The sequence below is a fragment of the Myotis myotis genome, unplaced genomic scaffold (genome assembly GCF_014108235.1).
Source record: "Myotis myotis isolate mMyoMyo1 unplaced genomic scaffold, mMyoMyo1.p scaffold_m19_p_1, whole genome shotgun sequence".
Lineage (NCBI taxonomy): Eukaryota > Metazoa > Chordata > Mammalia > Chiroptera > Vespertilionidae > Myotis > Myotis myotis.
Genome location: NW_023416313.1, coordinates 131,024,358 through 131,043,750, shown reverse-complemented (window position 1 = coordinate 131,043,750; position 19,393 = coordinate 131,024,358). Strand labels below are relative to the sequence as shown.

At 47.0% G+C, this 19,393-nt stretch overlaps 1 protein-coding gene across 3 annotated transcripts in view; it reads right to left on the bottom strand.

The window, feature by feature from the left end:
- Positions 1-607: 607 nt before the first annotated feature.
- Positions 608-19,393, bottom strand: part of PROSER2 (proline and serine rich 2) — a 95,492-nt gene continuing 76,706 nt past the window's right edge. For all 3 annotated transcript variants that reach the window (XR_004974357.1, XR_004974361.1, XR_004974362.1), the window contains one exon: positions 608-937. The gene's annotated coding sequence lies outside the window, so the exon portion shown is untranslated. The remainder of the gene's footprint in view (positions 938-19,393) is intronic.

The following is a 19,393-nucleotide window of genomic DNA, read 5'->3' as shown; positions in this document are numbered from 1 at the left end:
AAGCAAGGGCTTTTCTTTTTTTAAAATATTTTTTAAATAAAAGGCAGAGATGAAATATAACTTAGGTTCCATTACAAAATGGCTTTAAGTTTTTTACATTCAGTTTTTTACTTCCAACTATCCAGAAGCCAGTACAGTAGGTCCTTGAGTTACATCGGAGATCCGTTCCCTACGGTGTAACGTAAGGCAATTTTCGCCATAAGGAACCCACCTACATAAGCACCTATGTCACATGGAGCACATACACAGCAGTAATAAAGTGAAACAGTAAAAAAAATTTTAAAGATAATTCCTTTACTTGTGGTAAATAATAAAAAACATAAAGCACATATGTACATACATCGAAATGACGAAAGTTTTTTTTTTTATAAATAAATGGGAGATGGCGACGTAATCATGAAGCGATGTAATCATGAAACGACGTACATTGAACCCGACATAACCAGAGGAACGTCTGTATATTATTTAGTTGCAAATGAAAGATGCCCAATTTAAATTCTCTTAAACTCATGGGAGATTATTGTAAGGATCCTAAAGTTTGAAGCCAAGACAAGAATGTTGTTGGGCTTTAGAAATGACTAAATGCAGTCTCAACTCTCATGTGTGCTTTCTGTCTCAGCTTTAGTGTTCCTCACTGTCTTAGTCTGTTCTGGCTGCCATAATAATACCACAGACTGGGCAGCTTAAACAGCAGGCATTTCTCACAGATTTGGAAGCAGGAAGCTTGAGATCAAGGTGCCAGCATTATCAGTTTCTGGTGAAGCCTTGGCCTGCGATTGGCTGCTTTCTCAACTGTGTCCTCATATGGCCTTTTCTCTCTGCAAAGGACACCAGTCCCATCGGGTCAGGGACCCACCTTTATGACTTCATTTAATCTTGGTTACTTCCTCAAAGGCCCCATCTCCAAATACAGCCACATTGAGGGTGGAGCTTCAACCTATGAATTAAGGGGGAAGAGAGGAGACACAATTCAGTTCATAACACTAACTGTAAACTTGGCTGCCAAATGTCCCTGACTTTTATGTCTTGCAGGTACAGAAGTGACTGGTGCTCTGCAGCAAAATCTGCATACCCACAGAACTGCCGGTCCCACTTGGCATAGGTGTCTGTCCTTGGACCAGTGATTGTGGTCATGAGGGTGGGTATGACCGCTCTCCAGGATCCTCATAGTTACCTGGGGAGGACCACTTCCTACACTCACTATGCAAAATTGGGGCTCTCTGAGGTTTTAAATGTGGATTTTCCACATAGCTGTATGTGTATTTCTAAAGCTTGGTTTTTAAAGAATTCTGAATTTTTTTATCAATACAAGCTCTCATTAAAACATCCCTTTTATTCTATGGCTGGCCCCTGGGTGTAGTTGTCCCAGCTTTCAATCTGGTGTTCTTCCCTAGACATTAAAACAAAATGGAGCCGAAACCGGTTTGGCTCAGTGGATAGAGCATCGGCCTGTGGACTGAAGGGTCCCAGGTTCGATTCCGGTCAAGGGCATGTACCTGGGTTGCGGGCACATCCCCGGTAGGAGATGTGCAGGAGGCGGCTGATCGATGTTTCTCTCCCATCGATGTTTCTAACTATCTCTCTCCCTTCCTCTCTGTAAAAAATCAATAAAATATATTAAAAAAAAACAAAAAAACAAAATGGAGGTGGTGTCAATTTACAGTAAATTTAGAAATCCTTAGCATGTTACAAGTAAAATCATATTTTTGGCATTCTTATTTAAGTGTGTGTGTGTGTGTGTGTGTGTGTGTGTGTGTGTGTGTTTTACTTTGGAAGTCCAAAGGAAACTTGACCATCTTCTGTTATCTCTATGCTTCTTTCTGGAGGAGTAACTGAAAATTGGATTATTTTTCAATTGTTTGTTTCCTTGGAAGTGGTTCTACTTTATAGTTACTGGAAAAGCATTTCAAATTCTGTTGAGTGTGTGCATGTATGTGTATGGTCCCTTTCTTACCCTTTCTTTGGCTTCCTACATACTGTATAGTCAGTTTTATTTGGGATGCATGGGCACACAGTGTAATATGTATAGATCATGTATCATAGGAATATACACATGAAACCTATATAACCGTAACCAACATTACCTCCAATAAGTTTAATTAAGAATAAAATAAGACCAAAATATTTATATAAATACTTGGCAATCAATTGGAAGAGAAAGATTTGTTGACAAATACTTATTGGTACATTCTGTATCAGAGACTGATCTAAGCACTGGGGATATACACTGGTGGGGAAAAAATCCCTGTCCTCATGGAACTGACATTTTAATGGGGGAAACAGACGAGACATGAAAAACTCAGTTAAATTAGTGATGATACCTGCAAAGTGCTTACTGCAAGGGGTGGCACATAGGAAGGATTTGTTTGATGATAGCTACTGTTATTATTACACATTTGCATCTGCTGTTTCCTCTGCTGGGAATATCCTGTTCTGCATTACTTGGCTCATGCTACTTGCCTCTCAAAATTCAGTACAGACTTTGCCTCCTCTAGGAAACCTTGCTATGTCCTCACTACCCACCATTTGACTTAGGTGCTTTTCTTAAGCTTTATTAAAATGCCTCTCTGCCTGCCTGCCCACCCCAGGGAGGGAGTAGATGAGCTTTAAAGAAGTGTGGTTGCTCTGCTGCTGTTTTGCAGAAGAGACAAGCAGAGACTCTTATTTGGGGTCTAGGAATGGAGGATCCCTGTGAAGTGCTCAGCAAATGCTTCCCTCCAGACTATGGGAATTCTGAAGTATCTGCTCAACCCCAGGAAGTGTGTGTGGCCATGTTTTGAACCACTTGGCCCTGCCACATTCAGAACACGACTTCTGCCCTTGATCCAAATTCTGCCTGACCTTTGCTATTACTTGCCTCGCCTGGCTTGATCAACTGAGTTCAGGAATTTGGAAAGTGAAAACAGGTCCCACTAGTCTGCCATTTCCCGGTTCTCACTGACTCTGGATGGTAGCAAGGCAACTTCGGGGTCAGTGCTGGCAGGAAATTTCTCATCTGGGTTGATGGGTAGAGAATGTCATCAGTTTCATGAACTGTTTGCTTTGCAGTCGAAGAGGTGAACAGGTGAGCTTCATGTATTTCCCCAAGAGCGCTATGCACCTGTATACACTTGCCATTGGGGAGCACTCAGGTCTGGTATATTTTTTTCAGTAGAGGCCCAGAGGCAAGAGATACCTACTAGGTTCTGAGGGGCAGTGAAGGCACCAGGCTGACTATGGTCCTTCACTCACTCATTAGATGTCTATTGAGCATCAGCTGCAATATTTCCTACCTGTATGACCTTGGGTAGTTATTAACCTCTAGGCCTCAGTTTTCTCTTCTGTAAAATGAGGATAAGTTATTAGAGTTGGGTGAGGAATCAGTGGGATGGTGGACATGAGAGCCCTAATACACTGGCTGTTGTATAGTGAGTGCTCAATAAAGGTTAACTGATAGTAGTGGTAGTATTACTGCCACAGCTTCTATGTACCAGATACACTGTTGGATACAAAGTTGACCAAGCCAACTTTTCCCTGGAAGAATTCATAAACCCTTCAGGTGTGCAAAGAGTGAATATGAAGTTCAATAATAATTTCCAGTAAACTATACTTGATTGCCCACAGAAAAATGTGCCTGAACAGCAAGCAGCAGGAATGCCACCTTTCAGGCCACTCTGACCTGGACCGAGTCCTGTGTCCTTGCCAAATCTATACTAATAAAAGGGTAATGTGCTAATTAGACTGGATAGACCGGACGTCCTTCTGGACAAAGCCGCAGCGGCTGTGAGGGCCGGGGAGGGCTGGTGGCCGTCAGTGGCAGCAGCAGTGGGGTGATGGGGCAGTGCCTTCCCCTGATTGGCTGGTTGCCTCCTGCAGAGGGAAGCCAGAGGCAGCAGCAGTGGTGGGATGATGGGGGCAGCACCTCCCCCTGATTTGCTGGTTGCCTCCTGCACCAGGATGCCAGACTGTGGCTTAGGCCCACTTCCCATGGGGAGTGGGCCTAAGCCATCAGTAGGACCTCCTCTGAGGGCTCCTGGACTGTGAGAGGGGTCAGGCCAAGCTGAGGGACCCCCCCTCTTCCACCTGCCCCAGTGCACGAAGGCCTCTAGTAGAGAAATAACGTCTCTATTCCCCAGAAATCACTGGCCACTTAGATTCTAGCATAAACCTTTTATTTTCTCATGATTTTTTTCCTGTATATTTCTTCCTCAACAGGGGTTGGTGCTTGATTTGAATATTAAAGACAAATACATGGCAGTCCTAATTCATATGACTCCAAAGGTATCATGGCAGTTTCTGAGTCCAGTGTCTCCAATAAGAGTGAGCTATTGGGTCAAACCACCCTGAGGGTTTTTCTAAGATATATCATGGGTGGGGGTCAGATGGACAAAATTTCAGAATGGCCTTTGGAAGAGATGGGGATCCTCAGAACCACATAGGCTGGTGACTTGTCTATCAGCAGACAGAGTGGGCCAGGAAAATGCTCCAAAGTCATCTTCAGATTGCGGTGGATTTTTGCTGGGCTTCTTGAGGGCATTCGCAAAGAACAGGAAGTGAAAGGAGCCAACCAGGAAGCAGTTTTGACATGAGAAAGCAGAATTGTTTTTCAATTTAATCAGCTTGACCCCTTGCTTGTGTGTTTAGCACAAGGGCCTGAGGGGATTGGCTTTCAAATCAGTGAGCCCACATTTACTAGGACTTCTGTGTGCAGAGGGGCCATTGATTAAGCATTGAGACTAGGAGGAATTGTAGGGAATGACCCAAATCCTTTAGTAATTTATAATCTTGTTCGAAGCCACACACGGAATGTGTACCCTCTCACATCAACACAAGACCAGCTACCACACTGCCCCATACCATGATTCCAGTGTGGTGGGGTGCTGGCTGTGAGCTAGACAGAGCTGACTGGCATCTTGGTCCTGCCAATTACTGGGCAAATTTCTTAACCTAAGCTTTGTTTAACTCATTTTTTGTACCATGAGAATCAAATTATTAATCTTTCAGGTGGTTGTGAAAATTAAATGGAAAGCATTCATTCATCACTCATGCGATCACAGCAATACACAAAGCAAAATCCTGCTTCTATGGCACTTAAACTCTAGGAGAGGAGACATACATAAATGAAAAATTCAGAAAAATACCAAGTAGAGATAAGCTATGATGGGAACTGTGATGTGCCACCCAGACCGTCTTCTCTGAAGGCCTTGTTCTAGGAGCACTATTGGCAAGCAGCCTTGAGCTATCAGTTCCTTCTGGGATGGGCTCAGCTGCAGATGTTGCTGGAGATGGCCTAGGGAGGCCCACGTGCAAAGACTGATCAGTAAAGAAGTACAAAGACCTGGCCACCCTGAATCCAAGTCCAGGGTCATTCCAACTGCAGAGCTCCACATGGGAGCTGTTGTTGAGTCTGCATCACAGCCAACTTGCGCCTCTTGCCTCCCCTTCTTGCTCCCCTTCCACAGTTGTTGATCCCACAAAAACTCCCTAATGAACATCCTGTGCTCTCAACTCCTCTTAGGGTCTGCTTTCCTGAGACCCAGACTGCAATCCAAGTGCTCTGTTGGGTGAGGTGCTGTGACTGCTTGGCCTTTTGAGATTGGGCCTGTAGAGAAAGAGTGCTCCCTGCAAAGACAGGCTGGACTGTATTGAAGATGGGGAAAAACATCTCAGACAAGATAAGGGAGAAAAGGAAGAGCATGACTTATTTGAGTAACTGAGGGAAAAAGTGAAAGGTGGAAGAAAGAATCAGAAGAGCTTTGAGAGGCAGGGCTTATATCAGAGAGGACTTTGTCAGCCAGGACGACAAAGTTGGATTTTCTTCTAGGTATGACACAATTGATTTGATCTGATTTAAAGGATCACTCTGGCTGCTGAGTGGAGAGCGAGATTGAAGGGGCTAAAGTAGGATTGGGGAGACCTATGAGGAGGGAACAACCGGAGACAATGGGTGTGATGTTGGAGAGAAGGAGACAGATTCAAGATACATTTCCCAAGTAGAGCTGAGAGGACTTGATGATGGAGTCTATGTAGCAGGGGTGGTATGAAGGGATTGGTGGGCTCATGGCCTGAGCAATTGAGTGGATGGGGTATTGAGAAGGTACACAGACAGTCCCCAGGTGGTGTCACTCATTGAAAGGGAGAGCTGTCAGGAGGCTCCCGCTTCCTCCATTTGACTAATTTGCATAGCCTGGCTCCATACCTAATGTTTTCACAAGCTGCCAGTGAAAATGGCCATGGTTAAATTGACCTGGTTCCTGGAGACATCCTGGTCTGCAGGTGGGAAGGCAAAGGTCTTAGCCAAAGAGCTGAGATGACATTGCTCTGGGAAAGGGAAAGGAGGTACAAGAAGAGGGTGGGAGTGCTCTTTTTTAGAACTACTGTTCTATGTGAAGCTTTTAGAGCTCAGGCCCTGCCTGTCCTCTTTGCACCCTCAGGCTGGGGCCTGAGCCTGGGCCTGAGGAGTGAAGGTAATGCTGGGTCACTGGTGAGAAAGGGGCTGACTGTAAACTGATATCTTTCTGTTGGGCCTGACCTGGATTTTCCTTTTCCTTTAATTTGACTTTTGTTTGTTTGCTTTGCCTCTTTTCCTGAGAGGCTCTGGAGACATAACAGAGGCAGCACAAGCTGTAGGTGTTCGTGGTACTTGCTCACCTGCATCAGGCTAGAAGTATGTTTGTGTTTCTACATAATATGATCCCATGCATAGAATCATATAACCCCATTACAATCAAGATACAGAACTGTTTCATTGCCAGAGAGGAGCTCTGATGTGCTACCCTTTGTCACCTAGGATATTAGAGGTCCTAGAGAAACAGAAAGGATAGGCTATTATATATAGACTAGAGGCCCGGTGCACAAAAATTTGTGCACTCGGGGGGAAGGGGGGGTCCCTCAGCCCGACCTGTGCCCTCTCGCAGTCTGGGACCCCTTGGGAGATAACGACCTGCTGGCTTAGGCCTGCTCCCGGGTGGCAGAGGGCAGGCCCAATCCCTAGGTGCAGCCCCTGGTCGGGCACAGAGCAGGGCCGATTGGGGAGGTTATGGCTCTACCCCATCACACACAGAGCAGGGCCCGTGGGGGGGGTGGGGGTGGGGGTTGGGGAGCCACCCTCTATCACCCACAGAGCAGGGCCGATCAGGGGGTTGGGGCGCTGCCACTGTCACACTCAGGGCAGGGCTGATGGGGAGGTTATGGCTCTACCCCGTCACACACAGAGCAGGGCCCGGGGGGGGGGGGGGGGGGGGGTTGGGGTGCCGCACCCTGTCACACACAGAGCAGGGACGGTCAGGGTGTTTGGGCGCTGCCCCCTGTCATGCTGATCCCGGTGCCGGGAGGCCTCGTGGCTCCGCTGATCCCGGTGCTGGGAGGCATATTACCCTTTTACTATATAGAATAGAGGCCTGGTGCACGGGTGGGGGCTGGCTGGTTTGCCCTGAAGGGTGTCCTGGATCACGGTGGGGGTCCCCACTGGGGTGCCTGGCCAGCCTGGGTGAGGGGATGATGGCTGTTTGCAGCTGGTCACACAGCCTTCAGGATGGGGGTCCCCACTGGGGTGCCTGTCCAGTCTGGGTGAGGGGCTGAGGGCTGTTTTCAGGCTGGGGGTGACTGAACTCCCAAACGCTCCTTTTTTCCTTTTTTTTTTTTTTATTCTGGGCCAGCTTTGGCTTGAGGCTTGGCTCCAGCTCTTAGGCCTCCGCTCCTGAAAGTAGGATCCTGGCCTTTGCATACAATGTTGCGAATCTGCTGGCTGAAGTCCGGCGGTATTTGTTACAATGTTTGAAACTGCAGGCTCAGAGGCCTGCAGCCGCAGGCGGGGAACGTTGGTTTCCTCCGTCACTGAAGCAAGCAAGCCTCATGTTAGTTTCAAGCTGCCTGGCTGCCGGCTGCCATCTTGGCTGACAGGTAATTTGCATATCTCGCTGATTAGCCAATGAAAAGCGTAGCGGTTGTACGCCAATTACCATGTTTCTCTTTTGTTAGTGTAGATTAGAGGCCCAGTGCACAAAAATTTGTGCACTCGAGGGGGGTGGGTCCCCTCAGCCTGGCCTGTGCCCTCTCGCAGTCTGGAACCCCTTAGGGGATGACCACCTGATGGCTTAGGCCCGCTCCCTGGGGGATTGGGCCTAATCTGGCAGTCAGACATCCCTCTGGCAGCCTGGGAGCCCTCGGGGGATGTCCTCTTGCCAGTGGGGAGCAAGCCTAAGCTGCAGTTGGACATCCTTAACGCAGCTGAGGTGGGAGAGGCTCCCACCACCACCACTGTGCTGGCAGCCATCAGCCTGGCTTGTGGTTGAGCAGAGCTCCCCGTGTGGGAGTGCACTGACCACCAGGGGGCAGCTCCTGCATTGAGCGTCTGCCTCCTGGTGGTCAGTGTGTGTCATAGTGACCAGTCATTCCCAGTCATTCTGCTGTTAGGGTCAATTTGCATATTACCCCTTTATTATATAGGATAGAGGCCTGGTGCAGGGGTGGGGGCTGGCTGGTTTGCCCTAAAGGGTGTCCCGGATCAGGGTGAGGGTCCTGCTGGGGTGCCTCACCAGCCTGGGTGAGGAGCTGAGGGCTGTTTGCAGGTTTGCCCCAGCCCCTTCAGGATGGGGGTCCCTGCTGGGGTGCCTGGCCAGCCTGCGTGAAGGGCTGATGGCTGTTTACAGGTTGGCCCCAGCCCCTTCAGGGTGGGGGTCCCTGCTGGGGTGCCTGGCCAGCCTGGGTGAGGGGCTGATGGCTGTTTGCAGTCTGGCCACAGCCCTTCAGGGTGCGGGTCCCCACTAGTGTGCCCGGCCATCCTGGGTGAGGGGCTGAGGGCCGTTTGCAGGCTGGCCACAGCCCCTTCAGGATGGGGGGTCCTGCTGGGGTGCCTGGCCAGTCTGGGTGAGGGGCTGAGGGCTGTTTTCAGGCTGGCTAAGCCCCCCAGCGGGACCCTCACCCCATGAGGGTGTGGCCAGCCTGGGTGAGAGGCTGATGGCTGTTTGCAGGCTGGCCACTCCCCCCAGCCACCCAAACTCCCAGTGGAGGCTGGCTGGAAACAGGTATCTGGGATTTATTTGTCTTCTATAATTGAAACTTTGTTGCCATGAGCGGAGGCCACAGCCGGCTCAAGGCAGGCAGGAAGCTTGGCTTCCTCCATCACCTGGGCAACCAAGCCTCCTGCTTGTTCCAGCTCCATAGCTGCTGGCTGCCATCTTGGTTGGGTTAATTTGCATATAGTCGCTCTGATTGGCTGGTGGGCGTGGCTTGGGCATAGCGAAGGTACGGTCAATTAGCATCTTAGTCTTTTATTAGTGTAGATAGATATGAGGAGATTTATAGGAATTGGTTTATTCAATGATGTAGGCCAAGAAGTCTCACACTCTGCCTTCTGCAGACTGGAGATATTGGAAAGCAAGTGGTATATTTCAGTCTGAATCTGGAGGCCCTGGAAGTGGGAGCACCATATCTGAGGACAGGAGAAGACTAATGTCTCAGGTCAAGCAAGGAACAGATTTGCCCTTCTCCACCATCTTGTTCTATTTAGGCCCTCAACGAATTGGATGATACCCACATTGGGATGGTGATCGATATCCTTTAGTCTATTAATTCAAGTGCTAATCTCTTTCAGAGAAACACCTTCACAGATAATGTGTACTAGTGATTTTTTTCATCCTGTAGCCCGGTCCAGTTGACACATAAAATGAACCATCACACCTAGAAATTGCTAATCTGGCCTCATCTCTATGGTTTTGTCATTTTGAAAATGTTATATAAATGGAATTATACAGTATGGATCTATGATGCCCTTGAAATTCATCCAAGTTGGTACATGTGTCAGTAGCTTTTTCCTTGTGATTGCTGAGTAGTATCTCATTGTATGGATGTACCAGCATTTGTTTAATGATTAACTCACTGAAGGGCATGTAGGTTGTTGTCACTTTTGGGATATTCTAAATAAGACTGCTATGAATATTTGTGTACCATTTTTTTAAATTGTGGTAAAACATACATCAAATTTACCATTTTAACCATATTTAAGTGTACAGTTTAGTGAATGTACAGGTTTTTGTGTGAGTATAAACTTTCATTTCTGTGGGACCAATGCCCAAGAGTACAACTGCTGAAGCACCTGGTAAGTGGATGTTCGGTTTCATAAGAAACAGCTGCACCATTTTCCATTCCCACCAGCACTATATGACAAATCCCAGTTCTCTACATCGTTGCCAGCATTTGGTCTTACTACTGTTTTTCATTTTAGCTACTATAATAGGTGTGCATCTCCTTATAGTTTTAATTTGATTTTCCTAATAGTGAGTAATGTTAAACATCTTTTCATGTGTTTATTTGCTAATCAAATCTCCTCTTTGGTGAAATGTCTATTCATGTCTTTTACTTTTTTAATTTGATTATAAGCAGTCTTGCATTTGTGTTTTTATTGCTTTTGTGTTTTTGAATTTTGAGAATTCTTTTGATAGATTCTAGCTACAAGTCAGATATGTGGTTTTCAAATACTTTTCCCTCAATCTGTAGCTTGTCTTTCATTTTCTTAACAAGGTCTTTTGCTCAGCAAAATTTTTAATTTTGATGAAGTCTTATGCATTTTTTAAAATTCTTGCTTCAGGTTATGTTTTTATTGGTTTTTAGAGAGAGAGGGAGAGAGAAACATCTATGTGAGAGACAAACCAATTGGTTGCCTTTTGTCACACTGGATGATGCTCCAATCAACTGAGCCACTCAGCCAGGGCCAACGTATCTTTATTTAGAATAAATTATCCCTTTGATATTCTATTCAAGATACATTCAAGAATTATACTCTTTGCCTAGCCCTTGATCTCAAAGATTTTCTGCATTCTTCTTTCCTAAAAGTTTTATCATTTTATGTTTTACATTTAAGTCTGTGATCCAGTTTGAGTGAATTTTGGTGTAAGGTGTGAGGTGTAGGCATTTTTATTTATTTTTTTGCTTATGGATGTTTAGTTGCTCCAGTGCCCATTTGTTGAAGAGGCTGTCAATTCTCCATTGGATTTCTGTTGCTCATTTTTTTTTTTTTAAAAACACACACACACACACACACAAAACAAACAAAACCACAGAACATACTTTGTGGTTCTATTTCTAGGTTCTCTATTCTGTTCCATTGGTCTCTATGTCTGTCCCTCTACTAATACCACACTGCCTTTACTACTGGAGCTCTATAGCAAGCCTTGATATTGGGTAGTGATTCCTCTCATTCTTCTTTGTCAAGACGGTTTGATCCAATCTAGTTTCTTTGCCTTTTTCTATAACTTTTAGAATAAGCTTGTCTATGAATACAAAATATTTTGCTGGGATTTTGATAGGAATTTCATTTTTATTTTTGAGATATTGTGAATGAAATTATTTTTTAGATTTTGTATTCAGTTTTTCCATTGCTAATATCTAGAAATACAGTTGTTTTTACATTGACATTGCTTGACCCTTTAATTAGTTCTAATAGTTGTTTTGTGGATTCCTCATCATATAGGATAATGTCATCTGTAAATACAATTTTACTTCTTGCTTTCCAATCTGGATGTCTTATATTTCATTTTCTTACCTAATTGCACTGGATAGAATCTCCAGTATAATAATCAGTAGAAGTGGTGAGAATGGACATCCTTGCCTTGTTCCTGATCTTAGGAGAAAGCATTCTGTTTTTCACCGTGCAGTATAATACAGAGAAAACCAAGTACTCAGTATGAGGGTCCTGAGAAGCGGTGGTTTGTGGGGAAGCACTGGACTTGGTTGTAATGTCTGTAAGGCGGATTCTCTGAAAGGTCAGGGGGCCTCTGAGGGGACCTTGCCAAATGCGGCAGCCCCTACCTTGACTTTTCCAAAAAAGTCCGATCCCCCGGGGTGTTTTGCTAGAATCTCTCTGTTTAGTCTTTAAAGACCCGACCTTGTAGAAGCATGTACTTTCTCAAGGATACTTACCCTACTGATTGTATCTAGACCAGTGGTTCTCAACCTGTGGGTCGTGACCCCTTTGGGGTTTGAACGACCCTTTCACAGGGGTTGCCTAAGACCATCAGAAAACACATATATAATTACATATTGTTTTTGTGAGTAATCACTATGCTTTAATTATGTTCAGTTTGTAACAATGAAATTGGGGGTCACCACATCATGAGGAACTGTATTAAAGGGTCACGGCATTAAGAAGGTTGAGAACCACTGGTCTAGAGGTTAATTTGAGTTCAAGCTGTTGTTACAATAAAAAGCCAACAAGGCAGGTGAACAAGGCTGCTTTTACTTCTAAAGTAAAACAGTCCCTTAGCCTCTCTTTCATAGAAACCTGTGTTGGAGTAATCTATTCATCCGTCACTCAGGGTCTGCTGGTCAGCCCCGGCAGTGGTTGGATGAGGGCATTTGGAAGCCTTTCCAAAGAGACTAGTTGGGAGGTGCATGAACTCACTGAGGCCAGGAAATCTGTGAGTGTCCTGACATTTCAGTACTGGAACTGACAACAGAAGAGGTTGAACTCAGTACTGATGATAAAGTGCAGGCTTTGCTCTGCTTCTCCAACAAGGTAGCTCTCCTCTCCATCCTCACTGTCCCCAAGGGAAGCCAGGCAGCCTCCAAAGGGTCCTGTGCCATCACAGACTTTATCTCTCTCCCCTTCACTCTAGGATGCAGGGCGGATGGGAAAACTCCCCATTATTCCAGGGAAGGATGCCAGGAGAAAGCATGTAAAACTCTTGTCCTCAGGCGCCTGGGGCAACTGCCACCAATGGGGGTTCTGTGGCTCTTTCTGTATTAAGAACCTGACCTTCATTTGTTCCTAACTCCAACAATCTGTTCACATGTTTAAATGCATGTATCCAATGCCAACTAGGTGCAAGGTATCTTTTGAGACACGGTATGGGATGAAATAGATTAAAAAGATCCTTATTCAGACCTTTATACTTTACAACAGAGGGATGAGTTTCAAAAACTTAAACCCCAGGAACAATGTGAGCTCTGTGATAAGAGAGGCATAAATCAAGTACTGTGATTGTTCCAAGGAAGGAAACAGCACATGTGTGCATGTGCCTGTGTAAATCTGTGTAGGTGGGCTTGGTTGGGGCAGGTGGGATGGGGTGGATTACATGCAGTGGAACACAGGCAAGCTGAGCACTAAAAGTTGTATAGGATTTTGACAGACAACTGGCAGGAGCTTTGGGGATACCTTAGAGCAGTGATTCTCAAACTCTCATTGGACATGGGCCACTTGAGATCTTGTTAAATACATATTCTGAACAAAGGGTCTGGGATAGGGCTTGAGAGTTTTGACAAGCTCCCAGGTAAAGCTGATGCTGCAGATTGGAGGGTCACTCTAAGTAGTAAGGATGTAGAGAACAGCTATTATGATTTGGCTGGAGAATAGTGGGAGAGAAGGAGAGAAGAATTGAAAAAGTAGTTAAGAGGCCAGATTCCAGACTGAGGAGATTGAACTGTATTTGGCAGGCAGTGCACAAGCTCTGAAGGTATTTGGGCCATGAAGTGAGCCAAGTCAGACTTTAGGCAGATTAGCTGAAAATCACTCAAAGGAGAAACAAAGCAGGGACAACTAGAGACATAGTTATTTTTTATCCATCCATCCATCCATCCATCCATCCATCATCTATCCACCATCCACTAACATTTATTAGGTAAATATTGTGCTCCAGACACCAGGGAAGGATAAAGAAAACCCAATTTCATCCCATACTCCCCAGGGATCCCAGAGCCTAGTGGGATTGATGAACCCCATATTATGTGTGCAGGTTCGACAGGAGCTCAGAAGAAGGGAGTAGGCAAGAAGCTTCCTGAAGGAGAGGACCCTTGAGAGCTTTCAAAGAGTCAGTGGGAGTTATTTGGATAAAGACAAGCAGTTAGAGGGATCCTGAGCCAAAGCCAGTGGCAGCAGCGCAATGCATGTGGGGAGCTGCTGGGAGTTTGGGGCTAAAGGAGTTTGAGGCCAGTGAGAGCTCCAGGGGTGTGGCGACAAACAGCAGGGACCAGCTCTGGTTATGTCAGTGTACTGGAGGCTCATAGGACTGACTGGAAAGTTGAAGAACCCAGCTTAGGTAGGCACCGAAAGTCAGGCCCTGTCCCCACATCTCTGAGTGAGTAAAGTGTGGTCAGCCAAAATCACAGTGCCCATTTTTGGAAGTCATAATGGTAAGTAGAATCTATAGAACATTTATAGATTCTATAGAACATTTATAGAGGCACCGTGCTAAGTGCTTTACACGTGTAATTATAGGGAATTCTACCAGGAACCTTAGCAGGGGACCCTACATTAAGATGAAGAAACAAGACTTCAAGAGGGTCTGTAGTTGGCTTGACATTGCCCAGCTACCAGGTGATGGGGCCTTGATAGAAGTTAAGTCACTGCTCTCCAGAACCCAGGTTCATAAACCACTCAGGGATAATAAAAAGGGAGGGGTCAGGTCAGCTGTGGACCAAGGGAGTGGTACTCAAGGTCATAATGGGGGGATGGGCCTCTGTTAGCTAAAAGCCTTAGTAGTTGCTTTGGGCCAAAAGATGTAACTAGCAAGGTTTGGAAGGAGATCATCAAACTGACATGGCTGTAGTGCTTGTCATAGAGATGACTTTGAGGTTTGGATGGGGGAACAGAAAAGACCCCCAGGAGAGGGGCACTGATGAAGCATGTAGTGAACCACCCCTACACACACATTCACTATTCTCTCGCTTTTCCTCTCTCTCTGGTACCCTAGACCTTCAGTTCTTCGTGGCTCTGGGTCAGGGGCCCTTTGTCAGTAGAGAGATTGGGGTGGTGAGTAGGGGCTGGTGAAGGACGGCAATTGATCTATACCTGAAAAAAAACTGCAGAAGAAACTCACTGACATAGACGATATCAAAAACAGAGCTCCTGCTCAGAATCTCTGGAGGGGCTGGGGGTTACTGATTTTCCCACCAGGGTTCAAACCATCTTAACGACTCCAGGATGACAGAAGAGAAGGGCCTGTCTGCCTGGGCTGCTATAATCAAGTCTCATAGACATTTAGTTCCCACAGTTCTGGAGACTGGAAGTCCAGAATCAAGGTGCCTATGAGGCTGGGCCCTGGTGAGGCCTCTCTCCTGGTCTTGCAGATGGCCTCTCCTGTGTGTGTGTGTGTGTGTGTGTGTGTGTGTGTATGCAGCAGGGAGAGATCTGGTGTCTCTTCCTCATAACGATCCGAGCCAATGGATTAGAAACCCACCCAAACCACCCCATTTAACTTTAATTATGTCCTTGAAGGCCCCATCTCTAAATAGAGTCACATTGGGGGTTTATTTAGGGCTTCAATATGAATTATTTGCGGGGGGGGAATACATTCAGTTCATAACAGGCCCCAAGAGACCCTCTAGTCTAGCCTCTTTCCTCATTTTACTGATGAGGAAACTGAAGCTCAGAGAGGTTTGCTCAAGGTCGCACAGCTAGTTAGAGGCACAGCCAGAATTGGAAGTCAGGCCTAGCCTCTCCCAGACATGTGGAGGAAAGGGCAATGTCTTCTAGCTAGTGTGCCTGCATGTAGTGAGGCCTGCTATGGGTGTGCCCTGCTATGGCTGCATGTAATGAAGCCTGCTATGGGTGATTATGTGAGAGACAAGAGCAGAGGGGAACAGGCCCACCCTGAAACCTGGAGGATTTAGCTTAAACCTCAGGAAGACTTCCTGTTTGAAAAAGGTGTGAATCATTGTGGCCAGCGACAGTTATGGGGTTTCTTCTTCCAAAAATGACAGAAAGTTTGGGAAAGGGGCAGGGAATAGACTCCATAACTGCTTAAAGATCCTTCTAGCCTGGCCGGCGTGGCTCAGTGATTGAACGTCAACCTATGAACCAGGAGGTCACAAGTTTGATTCCTGGTCAGGGCACATGCCTGGGTTGTGGGTTCGATCCCCAGTAGGGGGTGTGCAGGAGGCAGCCAATCAATGATTCTCTCTCATCATTGATGTTTCTATCTCTCCCTTTCCCTTCCTCTTTGAAATCAATCAATAAAAATATATTTTAAAAAAATATCCTTCTAGATCAGTGGTTCTCAACCTTTCTAATGCCGCGACCCTTTAATACAGTTCCTCATGTTGTGGTGACCCCCAACCATAAAATTATTTTTGTTGCTACGTCATAACTGTAATTTTGCTACTGTTATGAATCATAATGTAAATATCTGATATGCAGGATGTATTTTCATTGTTACAAATTGAACATAATTAAAGCATAGTGATTAATCACAAAAACAATATGTAATTATATATGTGTTTTCCGGTCGTCTTAGGCGACCCCTGTGAAAGGGTCGTTCGAGCCCCAAAGGGGTCGCGACCCACAGGTTGAGAACTGCTGTTCTAGATTCAGGTTTCTATGATGCCATTAAGTAACTACTCAACCGAAACCATCTGAATCCAGAAGTCTTGCCAGGAGGAAATAGTTACTGAAAAAATGTCCCTGTGCATACCTTTGGCCCAGCAGCTGCCCTTTGGGGTGAAGGCAGTGACTGGGCATATGTAGGGCTGTTTACCTTGGTTAGGCAATGCAGATAAGTTGTCCTGTTTGTATTTGCAGATGGAGCTAATGTTTGGGTGGGCAAGGCCAGGCCAGAGCAGGCAGGAGGAGCTGGCACCAGGTCAGGGTCCTCCACTGGGGCCAGGGGTGAAGAGGGAGGAGCAGCCACAGTCCAGCTAAGCGGCCCTATTTCCACTGCAGGCGTCCAGGCATCCTTTTCCTGTCTGCTCTGTGCTCTCCTGGACTTCTGTGTGTCAACCCTTAACTTTCTCTTTTAAGTTCTCTCTCTCTCCCTCTCTCTCTCTCTCTCTCTCTCTCTCTCTCTCTCTCTCTCTCTCTCTCTCTCTCTCCTTCTGCCCCTCTATCCTTACAACACACCCCTGACAGCAAAGTTCTGCACTGACCCAGGCCCAAAAGACTTCTTGTTGTGGATAAGAAAATATTTTCATTAGAAAATGAACCTGAGTAATCCCTTTCAGATGCCATTTTCAAGAAAAGAGGAAATCTGACTTGTTGGGTAATGAGAGTGACTGCCATTCGGAACACCGTCTCCCCTGACTTGCAGGGGAGAGCATGGTCTCTGGAGAGGTCACCTCAAGACCTAAGAATCACTAGGTCTGTTCTTGGTACAGCCTTGTTACGACCTGTGCTCAGTGTTTGCTAACTCAGTGTAACAAAGCCATTGCCCTTGAGAAGACTAGGAAAGACAGGCAGAGTGAGGAGGTCATCGCTGGACAGCTGCTGGCTGCCAGGCCCTCACCCGCCCCACGCCTGTGAGGGCACAGCTAACATAGATCACATCCTCCCTTTATAAAGAGATTGAAAAGACTTTTTGCAGAACACAAACCAGTTCTCTCAGAACCTGCTTATGGGATTGAGAGAACGCCACGTTCTTCGGGACCTCATGCTCAACCCCACACCACATCTTCAATGGAAGCGTTGCCTTTCACCAGCTGGCAGATGAGGAACTGACACTGGGAGTCGGGGGGCTGGGGCTGGGGCTGGGGCTGGGGGGCGCATGATTCTGGTGACGCAGGGCCCGGTTTTGGATTTCACTCAGCCTCACTGTCCCCTGAGGCAGCTCCAGGTAAAGACTGTTGATTTGGGAAAGGTGGTCAGGGGTGCGTAGTGCTCATTCCACGGGGTTTGGTTCACTAAAGAAGTGAGGGCACCGAGCAGAACGACCTCTGCAGAGGTCGGCCAGCTTCCTGCTGAAGTGGCAGAACGTTTCCATCTTTGGGCTGCTTTGTTTACTGGGGTCTGTGTGCCCCTGCCAGCACAGCTGTGACTTTGCCCCACCCCGCCCCCCAGGTCCCATCCTGTGTGTGACCTAGATCTCAGCTGCAGGAATGGAGAACGTAACCTCTTTGAATGAGCTCTTGTATGCCTTTGACCAGGGGTCCTCAAACTTTTTAAACAGGGGGCCAGTTCACTGTCCCTCAGACCGTTGGAGGGCCAGACTATAGTTTAAAAAAAAAAAAAAACCAAAAAAAAAACTATGAACAAATTCCTATGCACACTGCACATATCTTATTTTGAAGTAAAAAAACAAAACGGGCCAAAACCGGTTTGGCTCAGTGGATAGAGCGTCAGCCTGCGGACTGAGAGGTCCCTGGTTCGATTCCGGTCAAGGGCATGTACCTGGGTTGCGGGCACATCCCCAGTAGGAGATGTGCAGGAGGCAGCTGATCGATGTTTCTCTCTCATCGATGTTTCTAACTATCTCTCTCCCTTTCTCTCTGTAAAAAATCAATAAAATATATTAAAAAAAAAAAAACCAAAAAAAACCCAAAACGGGAACAAATACAGTATTTGTATTTGCATGTGGCCCGCGGGCCGTAGTTTGAGGACCTCTGCCTTTGACCAACATGTTACCCAGATGGGGCAGGGTATCTGGATGGTGCCCCCAACCCAGCCCTTTGACCTTAGATCTGTGGATGCAGCCTCACCAGCCCATCATCTCCCCCAGGGCATCTTGATTCCCCACCCACAGGGTGTAGGGTGGGGGTGGGGGCAGCTGGTGTCAAATGACAGGTTCTGTGCCCAGTCCTGCTTGGTTACTTGCTGACCTTGGACCTTGGGCTCTCTATACTTTAACTTCTAACCAGTGTCACACGCTTGTCATGGGAAGGAATTCAGGTGACCCATGTAAAGCCCTTAGCGCAGCGCCTGTTAATCACCGGTCCAGGTGGACTCAGGACTGGGTCTGCGAGGTCTGCGGCATCACTCGGCAAGGAAGATGGAGTCACATCTGAGTGTAGGGGGTTCTGGAGGGCTTTGTCAGATGGAGTCTTAGGGACTTGGCTTTGGCACAGTCTTACCTTGGAGGGGCTTTGTAGGCCCTAAACCATAAACTTGGCTTGAACAAGTGGACTCCTTGCCTGCCCCCTTTGCAGACTGAGGCCCAGGGGTGTTAGTAAGACCCCATCACTTTCCAACAGGCCCAAAGACATCTTGAAGGGCTCCTGGGGTCCCAGGGGCACACTGGACAGGCTACTCTAACTTCAAAGGAGCCAGCTTGACCCCTTCCCAGACCCCTGAGAAATGGAAACGCAGCCGCAGCTGGATGGATGCAGCAGCCAGAAGTGGAGACAGTGCAAGCGGCAGGAGAGGGGCTTCCCAGCCACCGACCTCTGGGTCCTGTGTTTAATCCACAAGACCAGGAGCTGTGATGTCATTCCTGGCCTGGCCTGTAAGTCACCTTTTGGGTGGCCTGGCCACCTGTACCAGGGCCTCTTCCTCCCTGAGGGCGGGGCCCAGGCAGCCCAAGAGCTGAGGCTTAATGAGGAGGATTGGTGCCTGGAGGTGAAAGGATTTCCAGGGGAAGCAGCCCAGGCTGATCATTACTGTGGCCTGAACTCCCAGCCAGGTCCCAGCTGGGTCTTGGTCTCCCTGGGGCTTCCATGGAGCCTTCTCCTGGCAAGGGGACTCAGAATGGAATGTTCTGGGACCAGCAGGTGT